This window comes from Nesoenas mayeri, assembly GCF_963082525.1.
Source record: "Nesoenas mayeri genome assembly, chromosome: Z".
In the NCBI taxonomy this organism is placed as follows: Eukaryota; Metazoa; Chordata; class Aves; order Columbiformes; family Columbidae; genus Nesoenas; species Nesoenas mayeri.
In genome coordinates, this window is record NC_137542.1 from 3,914,734 (window position 1) to 3,939,732 (window position 24,999).

A 24,999-nucleotide genomic window follows, 5' to 3' on the forward strand; every position below is an offset into this window, starting at 1 on the left:
CAAAGATCACTGACCTATAAAAAACACAGACAAGTCGACAGTCTGGTAAGTACATAATTTTTATGTGATGTTTGCTCCAGAATTATGGGCAGCGAGGATTCAGTAAGGAGGAAAATAAAGAGCTTTTAGCTGCTTTGAATTTCTGGGAGATGAGGGTCAAGTAGGAAAGACTTGGTTTAGAAATGTGAACAAGAAAACTAGTCAGTTCTGAAGCCTGGTTCCTATTTAACAGCACAGAGAGATTTGGGGGTATCTCATATTCCACTAAAGTTTTCATCAAAGCAACTGAGTCAAATGAGAAACCCACCAGCAGTTGTTATGGTTTTATCTCAGCTGATAACTAAGTACCACACAGCCTCTTGCTCACTCCCCTCATGGCTGGATGGGCGAGAGTCTTGGAAGAATAAAAGTAAGAAAACTCATGAGTTGATATAAGAACAGTTCAATAAGTAAAAGCTGCACACACAATTAAAGCAAAGCAAGGAATTCATTCAATGCTTCCCATGAGCAGGCAGGTGATCAGCCATCCCCAGGACAGCAGAGCTCCATCACAAGTAACAATCGCTGGGGAAGACGAACTCTGTAACTCTGAAGATCCCCACTTTCCTTCTTTTTCCCCAACTTTACGTGCTGAGCATGATATCCGTCATAAGGTATGGAATATCTCTTGGGTCATTTGGGGTCTGCTGTCCCAGCTGTGTCCTCCTCCCAACCCATTGTGCACCTGTAGGCCACTCACTGGTGGGGTGGTGTGTGGAACAGAAAAGCCCTTGGCTCTGTGTAAGCCCTGCTCAGTAGTAAATAAAACTTTCTTTTATTATCAACACTGTTTTCAGTACAAATCAAAACCGTAACCTCATACTAGTTGCTATGAAGAAACTTAACTCTATCCCAGGCAAAACTAGCACAGTAGGTTAAGGACACAATGTGCTATGCTGCACAGCTGTTTAAAATCCAGTCTTCAGTTTTCTTGTTTTTTTCTTTGTTAAGAATGCATGGACTGAGTTCCAAACCATTGTTTGACATTTGAAGAATGATAAGTGACTTCAAATAACTCTTTTATTTCCCCTTCAACATACTAAGGAATGAACCCAAAATGTAGTCAACATAAACCTTCCTGTACTGGGGGGTGGGGAACTGGCGGAAATCAGATTTAAAATACAGTTTTCTGGCAGTACTACAATTAAAGAAAAATGAGAAGAAGGAAATTAATTTATGTGTATATGTGTGTGTGTGTGTCTGGTCAGAAACATTGTTCCTCATCTGTCTCCCTCCAACATCAGCTGCCAACATGAAGGACTTCAATTTCTTTTGCAATGATGCATTGTTCATATTTGCAGTAAGAAGAAACTAAAATGCTACAAATTTACAAAAACAGGTCACATTCTTTGTGGTTATTTTTGCTTTTAGTCTCCTGCTAAAAATCATTTCCTAGTTTGATGCAGGTTGGATTCTTACTATTTAGCAAAATGGGGTGCAATGATTTTGTAAGTCAATTTAAAAAGTTTCAGTCCTGGCTTTGCAACAATAACCAAGAACCAATACATAAGAACTAAATATCTAGAATGAAATTTTACTTAAAGTATTTGAATGACTGTCTCAAGCTCTTTGCTCCAGCAAATAGGTTTTATAGCATAGTTGAGACATAATCAGCTGAGTCTATTGTAATTCTTACCATTTCTCACTTCAAGGGGCTATTTGTGTAAGGGAAAATGTTAAGAAGCAGTGGAGAATATTCTGTTCTATGTGACTCACTTCTGTTTCATCTTACTGACACCAAAGTCATCTGGCATCTAGCCACTATGCTGTGAGTACATTATTTTCTATGAAATTTTGATCCTCCTGTTATCACTCAGATAGTACTTACCCCATGTCATGCAAGTGTACACAGTATATATGCCCCATATCTTGTTAATATAAGTGTAGAAGCAGATATTCAAGCAGGTTTTATTTTATTCAAGTCAATTCATATAAATATAAGCTATATCAGTGCATACTCAATAGCTGTTTTTAAACATAATGATTTTTATAATAACTGCATGCACAGGATACGCAGTACTACAGTATTCATACAGCATATTTCAAAGTATTATATTAACTTATATTCCAATATAGAATACAGAACTAGGGAAATGAAGTCTTAAACATTTAATCAGTAACAGGCACCTTGCTTGACAGCATTCAATTCAAAATATAAACACAAACCACAACATTTCATAAACAAGGTATTTTATCAAGTATATTCATGTCTAGAGTAATTATGCTAAATATTCTAATCACCTCTATAGCTTTCTAAACCTTTTATTTTTGTTTAAATGGAGTTTTAAGTAAGGTATAGTTCTTTTACTTTGTTCTTGCTAAGGCTGTTAATGGTTTACACTTGTGACAACATTTGAGACAACAAAACTAGAAAGACTTTCGCTAAGCAAAGAATAAGCTTGCTTGGAAACAGTCTAAGTAGCCACAGGTAGCTGTTTGCACAGTACTTCTTACTTAACAAACGTTTTCATCACAAGCTATGGCAGAGAAAGCTGCAACTAGGCAAATGAACAGAAGTTGGTAAAATCTTGCAAGGTGCAACAGAATATTCAAATTACAAAGATAGGGACAGTTATGGTCTTAGAAAGAAGCCATGTTGCTAAGTCATTGAACTAATTTGGGGCCAAGTTGAACATTTAAATGTGATTAATTATGTTATTCTATTTGCTACATTAAAAGAATTCAAGTGTCCTATGACTTCAATATTTCTACTGCTTTTTGGTCTAATGACTATTTTGCTTTACTATCTATTGAAACTGCCATACTTGGTATTTTCAAAGTAATTTGTAGAACAAGGTTAGGATTCGAAGTGATCATTACAAATGGGGAAATCATGTAATGACAGAATGGAACTAAAAAAGCAAGTGTGGAGTTGATTCTTAGCAGAAATAAGAAGATATCCACAGACAGGATGAGAATTAACTGTTGAAACATTTGCAAGATTTTTTTCCAGATGAAAAAAAAAAAGATGAAAATATATACAGAAAGTTTAAAAGGGAGAAAAAAAGTCTAAGCAAGTGAAGATAAAGGGAGAACACAATGACACACTGCAGGCCCTCAAATATTGAAAATACACCTACAGAGCAAAAGGATACGCAATGGATAAGCTGCACCTTTTCACTTTACCAGCAAGAATATTTAGGTTGAACACCATGAAAATTAAAAATAATAATAAATACAATGGATGAAATCTGTTTAAGGAGGACAGTGAATCTCCACTTTAGGATGTTTTTAACTACAGGTCAGACAAACTTTTCTAAAAAGTATCTTGAGTATAGCTAGTGTTGCGTGATACAGAAGAATGGGCCACAGAACCTGCTCAGGTCTTTTCTGATTCAAGAGCTTTATGATTTCATGTAATAATAATAATAAAAATAATAATAATCTACATTGAGAAGCTAAATTCTTGCCTTGTTAATTCTTAACACCATTGTAAGTATTCAAAGTCTTTTCATTCATAACTTACAAAATATTGAATAATAAATATTTAATTATGCAACCTGCATATCTGTAAAATGGTGATTCTGTACATGTGCACATGGGAAATGAAAAAGCTGTTCAGATAGCAGCTCCATCTTTAAAGCCTTTAGTCTTTGAATTACTGGGAAATTTTTTAATGTTTATGATAAATGTTATCTGTTATTTGCATAAACTCAGTGGATAGAATAATTTAGAATAGAGGGCAGAATAATATCCATCAGATAACTCGAAATGAAGCAAGGAAATTGGCTGAATGTCTTGGTTCATGGGCACAGGATCAGAGGTGCATCAATTTCTCGTTTTGATTCTAGGTGACATTTCTAAACAGCACGTGCATTTTTGTCAGGTTTTGGTTTTAGGTTTTTTTGTTGTATTTGTTGAAGGGTTAGGGTCCCAGTTAGCGATTTTTACAAAGGACATCCAAAGTTTTATATATCATAGTGAAGACCTATATCATAGGGTAGACCTATTATTCGTCTGGATAAGTCTCAGCATCCATACAGCATAGGTATTTTTAATGATGTCTTAACAAACAGCAATAACTATGCCAAACTGAGTGGTGTGCACATGAAAAAAAATATGTTGAACAGACTGAAATCTATTCAGAGCTGAAAGTATTAAAACAGAAATATTTCAAACAACACGTAGCTCCTTTTAAGATCAATTTTCTGAGAAAGGCAGTTTATTTTTCCACGGTCCTCAGAAGTACTGAGATATTCATAGTGCCCTAGCTACTTCTGCAACATCTCCTTTTCTTTTAAAAAAGCTTTAGAAACTCAGTATCACTGTTCAAATAGCTGACACTACACTGATGTGAAATCTCTTAAAAAATCCCATTCTTATCCTGGGAAGGCCTACATCTGAGGCATAATTCCTTCTCCTCATGTCTCAAGAGCTTGAGTCTTACTTGTAGCTACTTCTACGTGTTTGTAATAATTTATAGTTTGTTTCCTTGATGGGCTGTTCAAAACTGCCTGGATGTTGACTTTGGAAGGCAGTAACAATAAAGACCTTAAAAATGAGGCAGGACTGGTGCGTAATCAGGAACATATGAAAGGAGGAGAAGTGCTGCAAAGTTGAAGGAATAGAGGAGAACTCGGAGACGTTTGTGTATCTGGCTAGTACTAGTGTGCTACTGGGAGAAAAGTATAAAAAGTGCTCCAAGACAGGGGTTACTCCAAATCCATTTAGTTACAGCTCAACTATTCATCCAGCACCTTTAAAATCCCCACGAGCTTAACACTATTTTTGAAAAGTGAGATGAATTGTAGCAAGGAAAGATATTTTAGGTTAACTATATCATGAAATTACTCTAGTCAGTTCAAAACAGAGGTCAAATGTAGTTGTGTAGATTTACATGCAGGCTTTTCATTTGTTTGTTTCACCAGATGGGTGGGACATGCACACTGAGGACTCAGGGCAACGTCCTTCTCTTGTCTGAGCAAACAAGAATTTTTCATTTGACTTCAGCAAGGCCGGTCACATTGAAGAAAATTATCAGATCAGTGGTTTCGACCTGACAGAATGATATTACATGGAAATAAAATAGATGAGAAAACAACTTTTAATTAACAAATATGAATTGTTCAGAGGATATGCTGAGCAGATGACTTTTTTTCTTTTCCTTGTTTGGTCTAATGAAGAAGTCAAACTAAAGTTGCCCTCATCTTGACATTAGAGCTTGTCCACCTTTTAATTGTGCTCAATACAAACAGAATAGCATCCTTTAAAACAGCAGTCTGAGTTTACCAGCTTTCGTTATTCATCTTTTTGTAAAACCTGGTCTACAGCCATGCCTCAGCCTTCTTGTTTATTTTGTTGAGCATTTCATTCTGTGTTTTAGATTTTTTTCTTTTTTCCCCCATGGACTGATCAGTCTCTTAAAAAATTCACTTGCTCCTGATCTTTCCCTAAAGCTAAGTAACAGTTTCCAAAACACCTCCTGTGTCGTAGGCTAAAAATGAAAAATCAGCCAGGAAATAACAAGATTGGAGGAGGACTATTAAAATAAAAATGCTTGTGGTAGTAGAGTAGGAATACTAAGACTCAAATGGCTAAAAATAAATGAAAACAAAGACTTTATCTAGACACTAAAGAAGAATCAATGTATAACCCAGTACGATAATATGGTTGAGGTAGCTGAAGAAAAAAAAAAATCAGTAAAGAAGCACAGTACGAATAAAAACAATAATGTTATATTGCTTTCCAACATAATCTAAAGAAAAGACATCTCTCAGAGCTGGGATTTTCATTTTGCTATTTTTCTGAAATCTCCAGAAAGAGATAGAGTCCCAAATGACACAGCAACATGAAACATGTTATGGGATATTAAGAAAGGGAGTTGATTATGTTTTATTATGTACTATATGCAGTGCACTGGAACTTAGCTTGAGTTGCTCACAGTAACACCCACACCTGACTTTAAGGCTGCAAAGTTGTGCCAGAGAATTTATAGTAAATAGACAATAGTGAATATCCTATAGGAATTAGAAGAACTTACTTCCTTTCTATAAAATGATGTATGCCATAACACTGACAACCTGTATGACATGGTTCTCTTGGGTTTTTATAGTTTCAGCTGTTGCCTCAGAACTGCAGTGTGAAAAATGATTGGCACCCTTACAGCACTTAGAAAGACACTCTGACCACTCTTACTGTGAGAATTCTTATGTTTGGACAAAAACTGTTTCTAATATAAAGTAAGAAAAGACCGTAATTGACAGATCCTTTTGATTGTCATCAAATGCAATTTGTAAACAAACAATCCTTTCTGTGTGGAAGAACATGATATTTTGTGTATCACATAGGATGGATTTAACATCAGGAATTTTTTTTTGTTTATGGTGCATTAACTGTAAACACAAGCTAGTGGTTGTACACTTGCCATAAAAAAAAGGTATGACACCTGGAATAATGCTGTCAGTTAGATGTTGTCGATTGACATTGGGTGACAGAAAGGTGAGGAATGTTCTACGTGCCATTGGAATTCTTTTTTTTGCAGATTCTTTATGCTATAGTCAATTACCTGAAAGACAGCTTTTAATTAGAGAATGTTGTGTTTTCAAATTTAGCTCTTTCCAGGTGCCATAGACATTATTTCAAGACACCAGGAATGAAATCTTGGCTCAGTTGAAATCAGTTTCAAAACTCCCATAGATTATAAGAGTGGTAGAATTTCAGCCAATGGGATTACAAACAACATTAATCCCTGAACATTTTTTTTTTTTTTTTTGGTAGCTGATGAGTTACCTAAGTGGTTTGTGAAAGTTAAATAAAAATATCAGGAAAGACACAGCAGTTTCTGTGGTAGCAAGTGGCTGGGAAGAATGGAGAACAAGAGTAAAAGCAAATCAGAATGTGACAGAAAGTAAAAGAAGTATATTGAATGGCTGGAAGCGAAGAATAGTGCAAGTACACCATGAGTAATATCTGTGTAAATCTGAACTGGAACTAGATATGTACAAATAAGTGTCATTAGGGAGACCAGTAGAAAGAAGTGTAGGATTACTAAGATTTTGTTATGTCTACACACTTTTTTGTCAATTTTCTTTCAGAAACTCATACTCTAGTTGGACTGTGTTGTGCTTCTGTTACTGAGCTCCATGAATCAGATTCTATGCTTTAAAAATGAGTCCTATGGGATGTTTTAATGATGGTCACCATTTTGTTTACTGCTGTGGACTGACCTCAGAAATATTTTGGAACTGGAAGTAGAAATATCTACATTTCAGCTAGTGAACCAGATGTCGTGGTTTAAGCTGAGCTTGCAATATAACCATGATAGCTGCTTGTTCACCCTTCACCTCACACCCCTGAACAGGGGAGAGAATTGAAAGGCAAGAGAGAAACTTGTAGATTGAGGTAAACATGGTTTAATAAAGTAATAAAATAACACTGAAATTCTACTACTACTAATATATATAAAATAGAATGTCAAGTAAAAGGTACTCAATGCAATTCCTCAGGAGCTCTGTCCACACTGAACAGCCAGTCCTGCGAAGCAGCATTTGGTCCCGAACAGATGATCCCAGAGAGAAAAGAGAGAAAAAGGCAGAGAGGCCTATCAATTCAAACATAGCCATAAAATCCCAGCCTCCCTTAAACAAGAGACATGATGCTAATGACATGGAATATTCTTACTCATCAGTCTGGATGTCAGTCAAGCTCTGCCCCATCCATGCTCGCCTTCCCAGCTGCCTCATACCTGTAGGCAGAGCTCAGAAACATCCTTGGTTCCCAGGCAACAATTAAAAACTTTAACTCTGTCCTAGGGTGTTTTCTTCTTGTTCTCAAACCAAATCCAAACAATGACTATGCTAGCTACAAAAGTGAAAGGTTTCTAACTGCATGAAGAAAATTAACTAATTTTCAGTCGAACCAGTACACCAGATTTGAAATCATGTTCTTTGTAGATCAATGGGGACAAAAAATGCAATGGACAAAAGGTCCTCGAAAAGAGGACTCTTACCATATTACCAGATTTGGTATAGGTATGCTTTAAACCTTTTGGATAGCAGGTCTATATTAACATAAATACATGTGATCAATAAACGTATCCCTGTAAAAATTACTTGAAGAAACCTTTAGTGCTTGCAACATTTGACACAAGTTAAAGCTTAAAAATGCTGATAAGGAGGAAAATATTTCTGAAGTTTTATGTGTGTGGTTTTGTTTCTATGGGCTTTTTTTATTTGTTTGCTGTTTGTTTGTCTGTTTGTTTTTTAAACCATTTAAGCAGTTTTCAAACTACTTAAGTTAGAACTATGTTCACATGTGTAGGAAAGAACCTTCCAACTAAGCTTAGTGAGACCAAGAATCTACAGACATTATTAAATAATCTTAAACAAAACTGTGAAATAAATAGATTGTCCAAAAACTATGTATCAGAAAGAGACACATAGTCTTTAAAAATATATAGTTAGTCCATAAAAGTTTAACTGATTTTTTTTTTTTTTCATGAATATTATCATGACGTCACAAATGTTGATACAGATCAATGATTCTGTCTTCAGTTTGATGTAAGGTCTTGTTTCCTACAGGATGGATGCAGATTTATAAAGATATACAAGTACTTTTTTATATGTATTTGGAAAAATATCTATTTCTAGTTTTAGTGAACAACCACATATCAACTATGGTAATGAAGTGAAAGTTTCTGGAATAATGTTTGGCATATATCTGAACGTAATATACAAAATATACTTCAGCTGTGAATCCTGACAATCATTTCTCCTTAAAGACTTCTGGTTTTGATGTATTTGTACCTGTTTTGTTGGAGATTTTTAAAAGATTTTTAAGTTGTTTTTTTCAACTTAAGTTTTGTAGGTCTGAGACATACTAAATATGAAAATGTGAAGATTATTTAAATGTGTAATAGTATGTATAATAGTGGCCTGACTATGAAATGAAATTCGCTTTTCTTTGTACCTAATTCTGTAACAAACCATGGACACCTTAATGTGGCACTGTTTTTGTTTGTTTGTTTACTTGCTCTTCTTTTCTGAGAGCAGAGAGAAATTTCTGTGTATTTTTTCATTTTTGTGCTTTATTAGAAAGTCCCTGGAAGTTTCATATTTGTTTTGTATACACCTGATTTATCAACTGTGTAAGGACTTGCATTTTGAGGATATTTCAGGAGACCAAACTAATGAGAAAACCAAGATCTAAGGTGTTACTGTAGCTATTTTCAGATATCGTGTTGATTTTATATTCCTGCACAGTTACTACACCATGTTTACTAGTCAATCCAGACAGCATGGTTGCATGGAAAAGCTTTCCATTCATCAAATTAATCTGTGAACTTTCTCTATTGAAACTGGTGAAATAAGACTCCAGAAAATTTTATCCCACAACATTCTAATATAAATTTGTACTAATGCAACAGAAGCTTGAAATCCTTTACTATAACAGAAGATAATATGTAATCACCTATTTTCATCATCTGAACAAACCTGCAGGCTAAACATGCTCTTTTTCCATACATACATTTTTTTCATTCTGAGAAAAAAGCATCAGGAAGATGCAACGAACACAATCTGAAATTCATGCCTCTAGTTTTAAGAGATACTATTCTTATGTGGTTGGAAATACTTATTCCTTACTTCATTTCCTTTCAACAGAAGAATATATTTGGCAGTTACACTTTTTTAATGATGGTTTGTCAAAAAAAAATAAAAGAGAAAAGATGAAGGAGGAAGAAACAACATGCCTGAGGGATGGGATTCCATCTCGAGGGACCTGGACAAGCTTGAGAAGTTGGCCCACTCATGAGGTTCAACAAGGCCAAGTGCAAGGTCTTGCACCTGGATTGGGGCAACCCCCAGTATCAGTCTAGGCTGGGGATGAAGGGATGGAGAGCAGTCCTGTTGAGAAAGACTTGGGGGCATTGGTGGATGAAAGATTGGACATGAGCTGGCAATGTGCACTTGCACTTGGGCTGCATCAAAAGTGCGTGGGCAGCAGGTGGAGGGAGGTGATTCTGCCCCTTTGCTCTGCTCTGGTGAGACTCCCCTTCAGTGCTGGTCTAGCTCTGGAGCCCGCAGCACAGGACAGACATGGACCTGCTGGAGAGGGGCCCAAAGAGGGACACCAAAATGATCAGAGAGATGGAACAACTCCACTCTGAGGACAGACTGACAGTGTTGGGAATGTTCAGCCTGGAGAAGAGAAGGCTCCAGAGAGACCTTATTGTGGACTTTCCATACTTAAAAGGGACCTGTAAGAAAGATGGTGACAGACTTCTTAACAGGGCCTGTTGTGATAGGTTAAGGGATCATGGTTTTAAACCAAATGAGGGGAGATTTAGACTAGCTATAAGGAAAAAAAAATATAAAGAGGGTTGTAAAATACAGTAACAGGTTGCCCAGAGAGGTGTTGGATGCCCCATCCCTGGAAACATCCCAGGCCAGGCTGGACAGGGCTCTGAGCAACCTGAGCTGGGTGAAGATGTCTCTGCTCATGGCAGGGGGTTTGACTAGATGGGCTTTGAAGGTCCCTTCCAACCCAAATTATTCTATGATTCTACGAAGTAGAAAAATGTTTAATTTATTCCAAATCTGTGATCATCTCAAGAAAATCTTCCTGTCTTCAGTGTCTTTAGATGCAGTGTCATTATGGTTTTACAATAAGTCCATATCATTGTAGATTTGGTGTCTGTCTTCAGGTAGGAAAATATTTTAAAATATGCAACTATATGATAACAACACAGGTTTTTCCCTTGCTAATTATTGTCTCTTATTAAGGACATTAAATCAATGTATAAAACTTCACACAAAAAAAGTCAAGATGTATAAAAGTTTCTGGGAGTTCTATATGGAACTAGAAGGTCACAACATTAATATAAAAAACATGGTGAACATGGTGCAATATCTGAAAGTAGATTAAATTACAAAGAGTTGAAAAGAATATAGGAAGTTCAAGGAAAGGCTTGATGTTGTAAGGTCCTGATGGACTCTGTGAAATCTATTAGCCCTTTACCTTTTATTGATTTCAATTAAAATCAAATACTCCTTATGCTTGCTAAATTACTGCTTTTAATGTTTGTACTCTATCAAACCAAAGCACTAACTTCTCTCTTATTAATTCACTTGACAGACCAGTACATCTAATGTTTTTGTAACACCAAGAATAATCCATAAACAGAACTTAATAGTATCTGCATAAATTAGGTGTCATATTTCAATATTTAAGTACGGCTAATCAGAAATGTAAAAATACAACATTGGTCTCATCAGATTCAAAATATTTAAGGATGGAACTCACTAAGTAAAATAGGCATTTTACTCCTTTAGTTATGTTGCTTGGGTATTCTAAAATGTTATGTCCTTTTTTCCATCATTTATCTTTTTCATGGCAGATTAGGGACTAACCAATTAGTTGAAAGCATCAAGAATCCAATAAGGAGGGTGCCATCTGCTTCAGCCTGGCTCTGCTGCCCTTCTGACTGCTCAGGCAATGACAGTGCAGGGGCAGTATGTCTGCAACCTGTCTTTGATATCTTCACTTGGTCTAGACCAAAGTGCTTGGAAAAAATATAGAATGCGCCAACTGTGTCCTGGGATGCATCAAGCACAGCATTGCTAACCAGTCTAAAAAGGGATCGTTTCACTCTACACTGCACTGGTACTACCCAACCTCAAGTCCTAGGTGCAGTTTTGGGCACCTTACGTAAGAATCACATCAAATAGAATGTGTCCAGAGCAGGGAGACCAAGATGGTGAAAAGCCTTGAGGGCGAGACTTACAAGGAGTGGCTGAGGTCATTTGCCTTATTCAGCCTAGAAAAGGATGAGGGGTGACCTCATTGCTGACAGGTGACCTTATCACTGAGAGGTGACCTCAACGCAGTCTATGCCTTTGTCAAGAAGGGCAGTAGAAGGGCAGGTGCTGATTTATTTCTGGTGACCAACAATAGGACACCAGAAAATGGAATGAAGCTGCATCACAGGAAGTTCAGGTTGGACATTAGGAAAGGTTTCTTCACTGGGAGGGTGGTTGATCACTGGAACAGTCGCCCCAGGGAAGCAGTCATGGCCCCAAGCCTGTCAGAGTTCAAGGAGTGTCTAGTTGATGCTCTTAGTCATATGGCTTAGTTTTTGGTAGTCCTGTGAGTAACAGGGAGTTGGACTCCATGATACTTATTGGTTCCTTCTATTGTGAGATATTCTATGAACTCTATTTCATGTGAATTACAAAGGAAGTCAGCACAGAAAAGTAAGCTTCCAGCAGCAGTGATAGAAAAAAAAATACATCTCCCTGCTATTTTCTTGCCTTCCTACTGGAGAGTCAAAATAATTATTTTCATGACTGGTATATGAAACTGAGGGGAAAAATGGCCTCTTATGCTCCAGTGTGATATAGGCTTGCATCATACTCTGGCTATGTTGACAAAGCTGTCTGTAGCTCTACTGGATCAAGGTCCTTCCTAGGTGATCCCTCAGTCTATGCAGAAGGTAGATCCCAAGGCTGTTATGGGAATGGGAAATGTTGAACTCTATAAATGCCTGAAGAAATTTATTCTCCAAGAAGGTTGTGCATACTATTTGTAATGACCAAAGAAGTGAGTGACCATTCTGCAGGATTTTCACTTTAATTATGTTTTACGGTACTGCCACTTCCTGTACAATTTAGACTTTTTGAAGGAAGATTAGATAAACAATAACAGAAATGTTCTAAGTCTGGGTTTGTGGTGGTTTTTTAGGCATGTGAATTTGCAGTGCAGCAGTTGCTCCATGTTAACCATATGCAAGCTGTAAATCCATTGTAAATGCAAAATAACTAGTCAACTTTTTACTGGAGATTGATATACTTTTATTTCTTTTGTCTAGAGAAAAGATGTGGAGAGTTGCCAAGTAATAACTGGAATTCAGTCAGCCTATGAATTGCTTTATTTTGCAATAGATAGTTCATTGCAAATGTATCTTGAGTCTTGCATTCAGATAGTGATGCCCCTTTCTCCCCATTATGTCCAAATGAAAATACTGCAAGACCAAGAGTTTTGTGTTCAGTTTAGAAAACTCTCTGTGTCACACTGAATTATGAGGGTTTAACAGGAACCTAAACACCTCCTAGTCCAGATGGAGGATAATGCTGTGTATCTGATTTCCTAAAACAAGAACTTTGCTTAGACTTTGGTACATTACTGCCTCCTTCCCACCACTAGACCCAGTTTCTTAGAAAACTGTTGGCCAAATATAGTTGCTGGCAGAATTTAGGTACTGCAAGACAGGTTATATAAAATGAATAGTAGCTGTTTTGACTCATTTCCTAAGAGATTACACTCCATCTTCATTCACTCCAGGCTCTAACAGCTGGCCATCAGAGCCATGCTCTGAGATACACTGACGATCTCCCAACCACACATTTCAGAAATATGACTATTCATTGCTTATTTACTGCAACAGAAGTACATTTTATGCAAAATTAGTAGGTGGTTATACTTTTTTTTCCCCCCCCCCCCTCTGGTTACCTCTGATGCAGTAAAGATTTTGCCTTTAGTTCGCTTCTAACTTTTCTCGATTTTGATTTTTATTACTAAAGAATGAGAAGGTATGGTTTAGAATTAATTGTATGAAAAGCTGATTGTTGCCATAAGCTTGTTCAGCATTGCCATTCTTTCATAAAATGTATCTCAAAGAGAATTTCTAGTTGCCTTACAATTCGTTATTTAAAGCTGGGCATCACAATTGGGTCAGCAGGGAAATATACCAAAACGATTTTGACATTGTAGCATCACTTCAATGGGCACACTCTGGGATTGGTTTCATTTTATTTCAGGTTATTATTCATAATTTCATCTCCATAGACTTGCAATGACATTGTTTTGTCTTAACATTGTGACATAATCTGCATATATTTGCATAAAATAATCAGACACTGGTTGAGAGTCTCAGGCAACAATTGTGCGTGACCTGAAGTATTATCTTAAATCAAAATGTACAAAAAAGTTTATTCCAACTCTAATTTAAAACATCTGGATGATTAATTGGTGGCTCCTGGGATCACAAACTTCAGAAGTTGAACTTGAATGTCTAAAATGTATGTTTTATATCACCTGTGTAATCTTTACAGAAATTAACTGTTATTAGATATAATCCCTACCTGTCTCTGAAAAGAGTAATTAAACCATATATGCTCTGAATCTTGTTCTTCAAACTGATAACTGAAATAATAACCATATGCATATCTGAACTCAAATATTCATCTTCAGTTTGTCTGTTTCTGGGATTTTTCTCAGGAATAGAGAGAGCTCATGTTTTTCATCTCCTGGTTAGAGCCCTACTTGCCTGCCCCAATAAAGTTTCATGGAGTCTTTATGGAGGCAATATTTGGATTTACATCTGATTATGCTGAATCTTAGTGGAAAAAAGATTTTTGTTGTGGAGCATTAATTCTATACCTGGATTGAGACAGGAACTTGCGGAATTGAAATAAAAGTTTTTCAGAATTGTGTGTTGTGGTAACTAAGAGACAAAGCTATGAAGCCGTATGGTAGTATATTCTACATTTTTTACATTTGCAGTGCCCTGATAAAACTGGGACCTCTTGGTCTAAATCAGCAGTAACACTAACTTTCTTTTTGCTTTTGTTTTTTGGTCAAAAAGGAGTTAGGCTCTACTTTCTCCATGTTGGATAGTTAGTTATACCAAGGACATTCAACTCAATTGCAGCCTGAAATTGATCATTTTTGTGTAAGAAACAGACCTGAGACTTATATGTCTTTGTGTTGACTATCACTACGTAATAAAATCTGTTGTCCTGAATTTCTTTGTAAGGAGACAGAGAACTTGAAAACAGCTTAGTCTTTAAAACAAAACCAAAAACAACAACAACAACAAAATTTAAAGCAGTGAGGGGTTCAGATAAGACAGAGAAAAAAAAAATAAATGTCAGTTTTGTGCCCTAGAAAACTTTGTCTTTTCTGTGCCTCAATACAGACTTAAATTTTCTTCAAAGAAAGTTTTAAAGAAATATCAGCCCAGGTCACCTTCCTTTACTCCCAGCTGCTGCAACTCAAACTTTTTACTGACACCATTACATGAAATAAGTAGAAAGGAAAACTTTGTGATAAAAGACAGACTTGGGATAAGAAATAAGGATATGTCTGTACTGGTGTGACCATCGAGCCCAAATATCTGTTTGTAGGCAAGATAAAAAAAATAAAATCAAAATAGAAGCAATTCACCATGTCTGAATGAGATTTAAAACTTTCACTTAATTACTTTCACCATAGCTGGGGAGATTCAGAAAGAAGGAAACACTTTTAAGGGTAAAACAAGTATTTTAAGCATCTAGTTACTAATTTCTTTCTTCAATGATCTTCCAGTACCTTCAGAATCTTTATCTTTTTCCACCTTCACATTACAAGCTCTTAAGCTTTGCTATATTTAAATTCCCTGGGCCGAATGCCACTCTAATGTTCTATATTTGTACGGTATATAGCACAGTGCAGATTCTGCTCTATGGCTAGTTTTTCTAGGTAACAGCAATATAAATAATAAATACATCTTGGTTTTGTTTTTGTTTTGGTTTTTTTAGGGTTTTTCTCCCATCCTTGAATTTTGTTGGTTGGTGGGTTTTTGTCTATTTTTTTTATGACTGGTGTAAACAAAGTATCTACAAAGGGCCTCCACTCACACATTCATAATAATGTTCTTGCAAGCTAATCACCCAAACACCGAAATGCATTGTTTGTAAGTGTGAACTCTTTCATGCATTCCCGCTGCATGTGGAACGAGTATTCTGTGTTTGGTGATGGCTATCTGAACAGTCTTTAAATGGGGTTTTAGGCTTAGATTGTTGCTCACAAACGTCTAGAAAATACTAAACTTCAGAGCCTGGTTTTCTCTGAAGCTATAGCTGTGAATCCAAACCTATTGAGCAAAGTCTTTGGATTCTACACCTTGCACAGGAAAAGTTTATGAGTTATATTTTGGCTCTTCTTCTGGCAAGTACCTGGAAAAGTCATCTGCAAATGTGTAGTGCACGAACGAGCCTGAAAATACATGGGATTGGATGTAGATTCCTAACCTACTGGGCAAAGTCTTTTAATATTATTGATTTATTCATAATATATATATATTTTAACCTCATGCAGGACAGCAGTGTGTACCTACTAGGTCTTTTTCCCTGGTCTGAAGGACAAATTTTAACAACAGTTTATGAGGTTGCAAAACTGATGTGTCACAAGTAAGATTTATTTTTTTTTTTCTTCTATTTTAATAAAAAATAAAATTTCTGAAGTCAAATAACATAAAATGTAATATGTCTAGATCATGCTCCACAAACATTATTAAGCATGCAAAATGACTCATATGAAAACTGGGAAAACTCAGAATTAAGATTATGCATTTAAAAGTAATTTAGCCATTTTTATGCTTATATTGTGACACAAATTTAATAGAATTTGTATTTATTGTTATGTGTATTTGAAGAGGATCAGTACCATCGCTACATGTGCCTGAAGCTAGGATGGGCTTGGTGATGGTCATAGGTGACAGAAAGATAAATAAGATCAACAATAGGAACTGCTATCCATCTCTTTCTTTGCCACATTTTTCCTGTGCGACACTAGCGTGGGTCCTAAATTCCCCTTCCTCGCCCTATGTGAGATTCTGAAGATTCAGGCTTAGGAACACTCATCATTTAAAGCTGAGAGTAAAAGCACCTGGCTTAGTAGACCCAAGAGGAAAGATCCATTATATTCTCTTAAATTGTACCTAAACTTCAGGAACTGTGAAACCACAGCTGAAATTTTGGTTTCCAGCACAGAATGGTACAAGAGTTGGAATCCTGGAGACAGCTGATTAATTGGTATCTAGCTCAGCTGCTTCTTGTGCGCTTGTCCTTCATGTTTGCTTTTCCTGGTGACTGATCTTCATGCCTGCCCTAATTTTCTTTCTAATATTTATCATAATCATAGTATTTTTTCTTGGGTTAATGACTAACAAAATATACCAGAAATATGTATTAGACATCACTTGCATTGTCTGGCCTGCATATGAGCTCTTATACGAGCCTTACTTAAAGATATATATATATATATATGTACACATATATATATATATACATATATATACACATGGTCTTACCTCTATTATCTTATCTGTTTTCCTTATTTCTTAGATATGATCAGCTCAGTGTAGGACAAAGATGTTGAGAACTACAGATTTTCCAGACATCTATCCATTCAGGTACACTCAAGTTTGAAGGATTTCATCCAGAATACATTGAAATCATTGCAAATTCTGTCAGGTTGTTCTTTCTTTTAACCAGCATTTTACAGGATAGAACTTTGAAATTTTACTGACAAATTCCTATTTGCAATGTATATATATTTTTTTTTTCCCATAGTGATAGAAACACTTAATGAAATAAAGGTATAGAAGTTGCCTATTTTAAGGGTCCCTTTAGTTATTATTTCTAGCAAAGACATATCCTGTATATGGAGAATCATATGATTCATAGATTTTCTTCATTAGTAGAAAAATATATGTATTTATGTGCATTAAGCATTTTTCATTACAAATATACAGGAAAAGAGAACAGAATATTTTGAGTTTACCTTTCAGTTTGAGAGAGATTAGTTTTTAAGCTGCCAAATTGCCTATTGCTTCAAAGTAATCAGCTTTTACAGATAAAGGAGATTTCCATCCTTGCAAATTAATTTTACTTCAGCAATCATGGCAGCTCCCAGTAACTATTTCCTATTGCCACTGTTTAAATCTCTTGAGGAGTTTTCTAACAGATATATTGAAGGCTAATTTGCAGAGCTGAAAAGAGATATATACCAATCATGTTGTAATAAATACAATATTATTTTGTAACCCCAGAGTATATGCACAGTATTTCTTCACATATAATCCATTATTTATTTCTTCAACATCTGTTCCCAAAAATATAATTGCATCAGAAAGATAAATTCATTTACATTAATCATTTTCTGATATTTTTCCTACATAGAAGTTACCAATAGGCAATCAATTGAATTTTCTAAACTTATTAGTCTTTTGAGTGTCTTAAATTCCAAGCTAAAGTCTTTAATTTATTAATTAATATACATTTATACATGTTTCATATATGCATTGGTACAATGGCAATTTTTGGTAGTGAAAAAGACATGGATTATTGTCTGTTGTACCATAGTCATTTTCACAGTAACTTTTATCTACAGTATTTCTAACAAGGCTCTGCTGTACTGGCAAGGTGGAGGATCTGAAATGTGAGACATTTTAGTCTGGGAACCAAATTTTAACTTATTAATGTCTTCTTCCATGTTCACTGTTCTTTTTGCTTACTAGAGGATAACAAACAGTAGTGCTGGTAGCATAAAATTAGACACAACCTACATAAGTTGGTTGGATCAATGACTCTCATCAATTTTGTCTTTACTGCAGACAAGAACTTGCAACTACATTACTGGGTAATTTTTAATTAGATGTGGACCATATTCTTCCCACATTCTTAACTACCATCTGTCTCACACATTTTCTGCAGAAACAAATGTCTAAATCAGGTCACCAGTTTTATAAGAGGGCATCAGGATCAAAGGCTTACTTTAAAACTGCAGTTGTGTTGCAAGGTTCCTGTGCATGCACATGTCTATGAAGAATGATTTGATACTTTAATGCCCTAGAATACTTAGTTCATTAATAGTTTAATTGCTATCTATTTAATTATATGTTTGTTTTATCTTAATTTAGATATAGTAAAATTAAATTGGGCAGAGAAAAGGTTGGAAGAGAAAGTGGAGAAGTATCAAAGATACAATTTATTCAAAACCAGTATAAGAGTCAAAAAAGGGAAAAGTACAGGACATTTAAAAAGCAAAGGTCAACAGAGACAGGCTTTTGATTAAACTATGTGTTGCAACTAGCATCCTAGGGTCCTGATGGATGGAAATACTCAGGTACTTTTGTAATCCTTGTTAACAAATAAGATCTCAGATTAAAAGAAAAATAAATCTAAGAAGCTATTAAAAATTGCTCTGTCAGATCCTCTTTCCCTCAAAAAATACCCAACAATAATGAAGAAAACCAATCCAGACATTTAAAGAAGGACTTTAACTGTCATGGAATACTGCCAGAAATATGTTATGCACTCTTCATTGTTAGCAGTAGGGAAAAAAATAATAATTTTTGCTTTCCTCTTTTGTGAACTATTTTCCTCCTTCATATCAACCCACTACCCTTTTATATGTTTAACATCAATTTAAAACTTTCGGCCAAGAAACCAAAAAAAAAAAAAAATCAGGACAACTTTTAATAGCTTTTATTTAGCAGGAGAAATGAGAAATACATGTAATGCAAAAGTAGTTTCGCTATCAATGTATAAACTGTCGGACTCAAATAAGTAAATCCTCTAGAGACTTGTATAGCTTTCTTGTATTTAAAATTGAACTGCATTTAATTAAACACCACTATTATAATATTAATTTATTTTATCTTCTAACTACGTCTGGGGTTTTTATTTAAAAACCTCTCCATAGCATATGTGTATTATTCCATGCTTTTTAAATTAGTCTTGTAAGTTACTGAGCATATGTAAAGAAAGTCTTTACGTAACTTATTGCACATTCACATCAACCTCATGCGGATAAAATTAACAAAGAAAATAAAACACTTGTAATTTTTAGAAATTATTGAAAAAGCTTGATTATTACAAAATTAATTCTACCAGACAGAATTGTCTGTATTTCTGTCACAACAAAATTTTTCTATCTATATTTTCAAGACACTTTACCTTTCTTAATGTAAATTAATCAAGTACTACAGTTTCCAAATATCCCTTTGTGGAGACTGTCCTGAGGAGTCCCATACCACTGAGGCCCCAGAGGAAGTCAGGACAATGGAGGAGTTTGCCTCAGTTGATGAGGACTGAGTTAGGGACCAATTAAGCAATCTGGACCTCCATAAATCCATCGGTCCAGATAGGATGCATCCACAGGTGCTGAGGAAGCTAGCTGAAGTCATTGCTAGGCCACTCTCCGTCATCTTTGCTAAGTCGTGGGAAATGGGAGAGATGCCTGAGGACTGGAGGAAAGCAAATGTCACTCCAGTCTTCAAAAAGGGCAAGAAGGAGGACCCGGGTAACTATAGAGCAGTCAGCCTCACTTCTGTCCCTGGAGAGGTGATGGAACAACTTATCCTTGGTGCCATCTCAAGGCATATCAAGGATAAGAGGGTCATTAGGGGCAGTCAACATGGCTTCACCAACCTCATAGCCTTTTATGAGAACATAACGAGGTGGATAGATGATGGTAAAGCAGTGGACGTGGTCTACCTTGACTTCAGTAAAGCATTTGACACAGTCTCCCACGGTATTCTTGCTGCTAAACTGCGGAAGTGTGGACTGGGTGATTGGGTAGTGAGGTGGATTGTGAACTGGCTGAAGGAAAGAAGCCAGGGAGTTGTGGTCAATGGGACAGAGTCCAGTTGGAAGCCTGTGTCCAGTGGAGTGCTTCAGGGGTCAGTACTGGGACCAGTACTATTCAATATATTTATCAATGATTTGGATGAGGGAATAGAGTGCACTGTCAGCAGGTTTGCTGATGACACCAAGCTGGGAGGAGTGACTGACACCCCAGAGGCTGTGCTGCCATCCAGAGACCTGGACAGGCTGGAGAGTTGTGCGGGAAAAATTTAATAAAATTTAACAAAGGCAAGTGTAAAGTCTTACATGTGGGCAGGAACAACCCCAGGTTCCAGTATAAGTTGGGAATTACCAACTACAGAGCAGCGTAGGGGAAAGGGACCTGAGGGTCCTGGTGGACAGCAGGATGACCATGAGCCAGCACTTTTTTATTTTCTTCTTTTCTTTTCTTTTCTTTTCTTTTCTTTTCTTTTCTTTTCTTTTCTTTTCTTTTCTTTTCTTTTCTTTTCTTTTCTTTTCTTTTCTTTTCTTTTCTTTTCTTTTCTTTTCTTTTCTTTTCTTTTCTTTTCTTTTCTTTTCTTTTTTCTTCTCTTTTCTTCTCTTTTCTTCTCTTTTCTTCTCTTTTCTTCTCTTTTCTTCTCTTTCTTCTCTTTTCTTCTCTTTTCTTCTCTTTTCTTCTCTTTTCTTCTCTTTTCTCTGCTCCTTTCTCCTTTCCTCTTCACTTCTTTTTGCTTCTTTTTTTCTTTTTTTTTCTTTTTTCCTTTTTTCTTTTTTCTTTTTTTTAATTTTAATGGTTTTCAGATCCTTATTAGCTTCTTTGTTTTGCTTGAAGTTACTCTCTTCCACTTTTACAATGAATTCCTAATTTTAACCTTATTAGAGTCACGTGGAACTATTTCTTTGACAATTAGATTTTAGATTGGGGTTTAATAGGTTTCAAATACTTGTGTATCATTCTCAGTACAAGATCCTGATGACTTGGTAGCTAAAAATTAGCACATTGTTGAGAAGAGAAATATATAACTGCATGTTTCCTCTCCTAGACAAATATTGAAATGGAAAATTCAATGTAGTGAAGAAAACACAGTTCGTGTTTTCCCTATTGTGAAATGCCAGGGAATTTTCAAATCTCTAAAAGGCAGTAGAAAAGCCATCAGGAAACAGGAAAAACAAACACAGTAGATTTGATTAATTGTGCTCTCTAAACAAGCATAGTATGTAACAAGAATGTTTGCTAAACATTATATAAACAATATATAAAACTGTGTCAATGTAATATATACATGAATCCATATAGGCAAGGCAATAGAAGTAAAGAAACCATGATAATGAAATAATACTGTCTCCAGTGTTATGGAGCTCTTAACCAATATTCTGTGTGAGACAATAATAATATTAAACCATCATATGGTCAGTTGTAGAAGGAATTTTGCTTGACAGAAACATCAGAAATTTGAGTAGGTCAGGGAAGTCAGAGGCTACATTGTCAGTAAATGAGATTTCCCTCTGATCACTGGCCTGGGGGAACAGAGTGAAAAGCTAACCTGTAAGAAAATAATGACTGAAACCTGATAACTCTGACAGCCTATAAAACGCTGAGAACTGGTAAACAGTATCCAGATAAGTATTTTAATGCAAAAATTCTAACAAAAAACCAAGACTTTTAATACATGCAGGGCTAATCAACAGGCCTTATCTGTAATGAATCATTCTGTGGATTCAGGGACAATAAGCATGTATTAAAATTATTTTTAGTCATGCAAGTGATCACAGGCTATCTCACATCAAACACTGTTCGCTTGCCTGGCTGATAGCCTGATTAAACATGGTCCTTGTTTTCTGATGGAAACGTACCCTTCAATTTAAGGTTCTGGAGCTGACCTGAAATTATATCAGTAGTTATTCTGAGCTACAGAATTGCAAAATAGCTGTTCATAGCAGCGAGACAGATTCTTGTAACTTGTTTACAAAAGAATGCTTATAAAACAGTAAGAAAAACTTTCACACCAAAACAACGCACCTGTGTAAGTGAGGATATCATTTGATGATATTTGTTGTCTGAAGTGCAGAAAATCTCTTTGATGACTTTCAGGTTTGGTGTTTTATCATGCCTGATATGATTCACATGTTTCAATGTAGGTAGGTATCTATTGTGGAAGAACCTATCTTCTTCATGTCCTTTAGGGTGAAAAATCCCCTTTTAGGCATGTTTAATTTCTTCCTCATATTGATCTCTAAAGTAAGTTGGATAATTCAACACCATCTAGTATTCTCTACTCATTACAAAGGGAGTCTAGGCTGATGAGCTAGGGTCTAGACAACTACTGTGCAGAAGCCCAAAATATCTTTACTAGCGTAAGTATTGGCTTCTTCAGGTATTGCTGGGTGCTCTGCGTTCTCAGAGGCAGAGTTAATGAGCCAAAAAAACCCACGTTATGGCTATGACATGTTTTTGATTGAGCAAAACCTTCTTTATTCAGGGTGAGTGTCACAGAATTATAGAATCATTTTGGTCAGAAGAGACCCTTAAGATCATCGAGTCCAATTGTAACCTAACTCTGGCACTATACCATGTCCCTAAGAACCTCATCTATACACCTCTTAAACACCTCCAGGGATGGTGACTCCACCACTTACCTGGACAGCCTGTTCTACTGCTTCACAACCCTTTCCATGAAGAAATGTTTTCTAATATACAATCTAAACCTTCTGTGGTGCAACTTGAGGTCATTTCCTCTTGTTCTATCACTTGCTACTTGGGTAACGAGACCAACACGATCCAACAGGCCTCATTTTAAATGAACAACTGTCATTATGCCTCATTTTAAGGTAGTATCTTAAAATTAGGAAAATCTCTGGATCTTCTTTTTACTTTTTTTTTTTTTTCCTGAGAACCTGTGTTCTGTTAGAAACAACAAGCTTAGCTGTATCTATTGAAATCTTCATCCTTGAACACTAGATTATAATTCTTAAATTATATGACCAATTATTTAGCAATAAGGATTAAAGTTAAGAATGTCTAAAGCTTTCTCCTGTTTTTCATGATGCAGACCTTTCCCTAAGTAAGTCTGTTTTACATCCTAAGACTGAAACACATTTGGTACAGTAGAGCTGTTTCCTATGGTGTTGAGAATGCAGAATATATTTTCAGTGTTTTGGTTGGTTTGCAATTTCTCAAGTTTTTATGAAAAAAAAAGTACCTCTCCTAAAGTAATAATCTTGACACAAAAAGGAAATAAACAGCTTAAAATAGTCAATAATTTCAACTTAATCCTAAATGTAAAAATAACACCAGTGATCTCTCAATCACAGGCTCTTGCTTTTAAACATAATTCTATCAATAGTAATTTCTTCTTTAGTAGAGAATTACTTTCAAGAGAAATAGTTTTTCTTTAACAATTTTTCCCACATAAAAAAGTTCAAGAAAAGAAATCCTAATTATAACTTAGAACGTAATGATTTCTAATTATAACAACAATCCATTGAACACATAGAAGGCTATCTGAATGGTATTTCAAGTTGTTCACAGTCTTAAAAAGAGAAAAAGTAGAATATACTGTCAGAGAGTTTATGAGCTCAGGAACACGCACAATCTCCCAAAGAATTTTCTGTTCTACAGGGCATAAAGCAAGCTAAATTCAGATGAAAACACATGAGTCTGTCCAAGTCAACAGGTAATTCTTGGCTACTATAACCCCTGAAGTAAGACAGGATTTTATTTGATTTCTCTTGTTCCCATGATTCAGCAGGAGAGCTTAACGGTACTTTTCTGATTCAGCTGTTATCCAAAGAAAAGAGTTTGGTGTCATTTCTGTGGGAGCAATTAAACTTATCCTCAGGGATTCTGAAAGCCCCAAAATAAATATAATGTAGTTGGAAAAAGGGCACTAAAATGTTTTAAATAAATAAGTATATTTTACTTTTGGGTCAACATTAACACAATGTCAGATTCCTGCACCAAGATTTCAATGAGTTTTGTTGTTTTTTTTTTTTTACACTACTATATACTGTACCAAGTTATATATCCTTATAAAACTTGGAAACAGTATCCTTGACTACTTTAGCTCTTTAACTTAATCAAAATACTGGTTTCCTTTTTCTATAATTATTTTTAATTTTCCTTGTGTTCTGTATTTACCTCCTTCAGAGTGAAATGACCTGGTTTGATTTATCACATATGAAAACCAAACACGAGAAAGATGAATCAATGTTTAAATTAAAAATAAAATAAAATAAAATATAAAATAAAATAAAATAAAATAATAAAATAAAATAAAATTCTATTTTCTAAAACTGCATATTATCAATAAAAATAAAAGGTTATTTGAGCAAACCACATGGTGTCATATTGATATTTAATGAAAACTAGACAGATAGAGTATGCTACAGGTACTATAACATGTGACATCCTTTAAAATAATGGGGGACTGTATATGATTGAAGAAAAAGCTCTATTTATAAATTGCAAATCCAGAATTACTATTGAATTGATTAAAAGTAGATAAACGCTTTTGCCAAACTTACAAAGCCTTAATTGATTTTATGATTTTCTGGAAACTCATAATTCAGCTGAATGTGAACATATTTCCATGGTGATAAGGAAAGGTATACT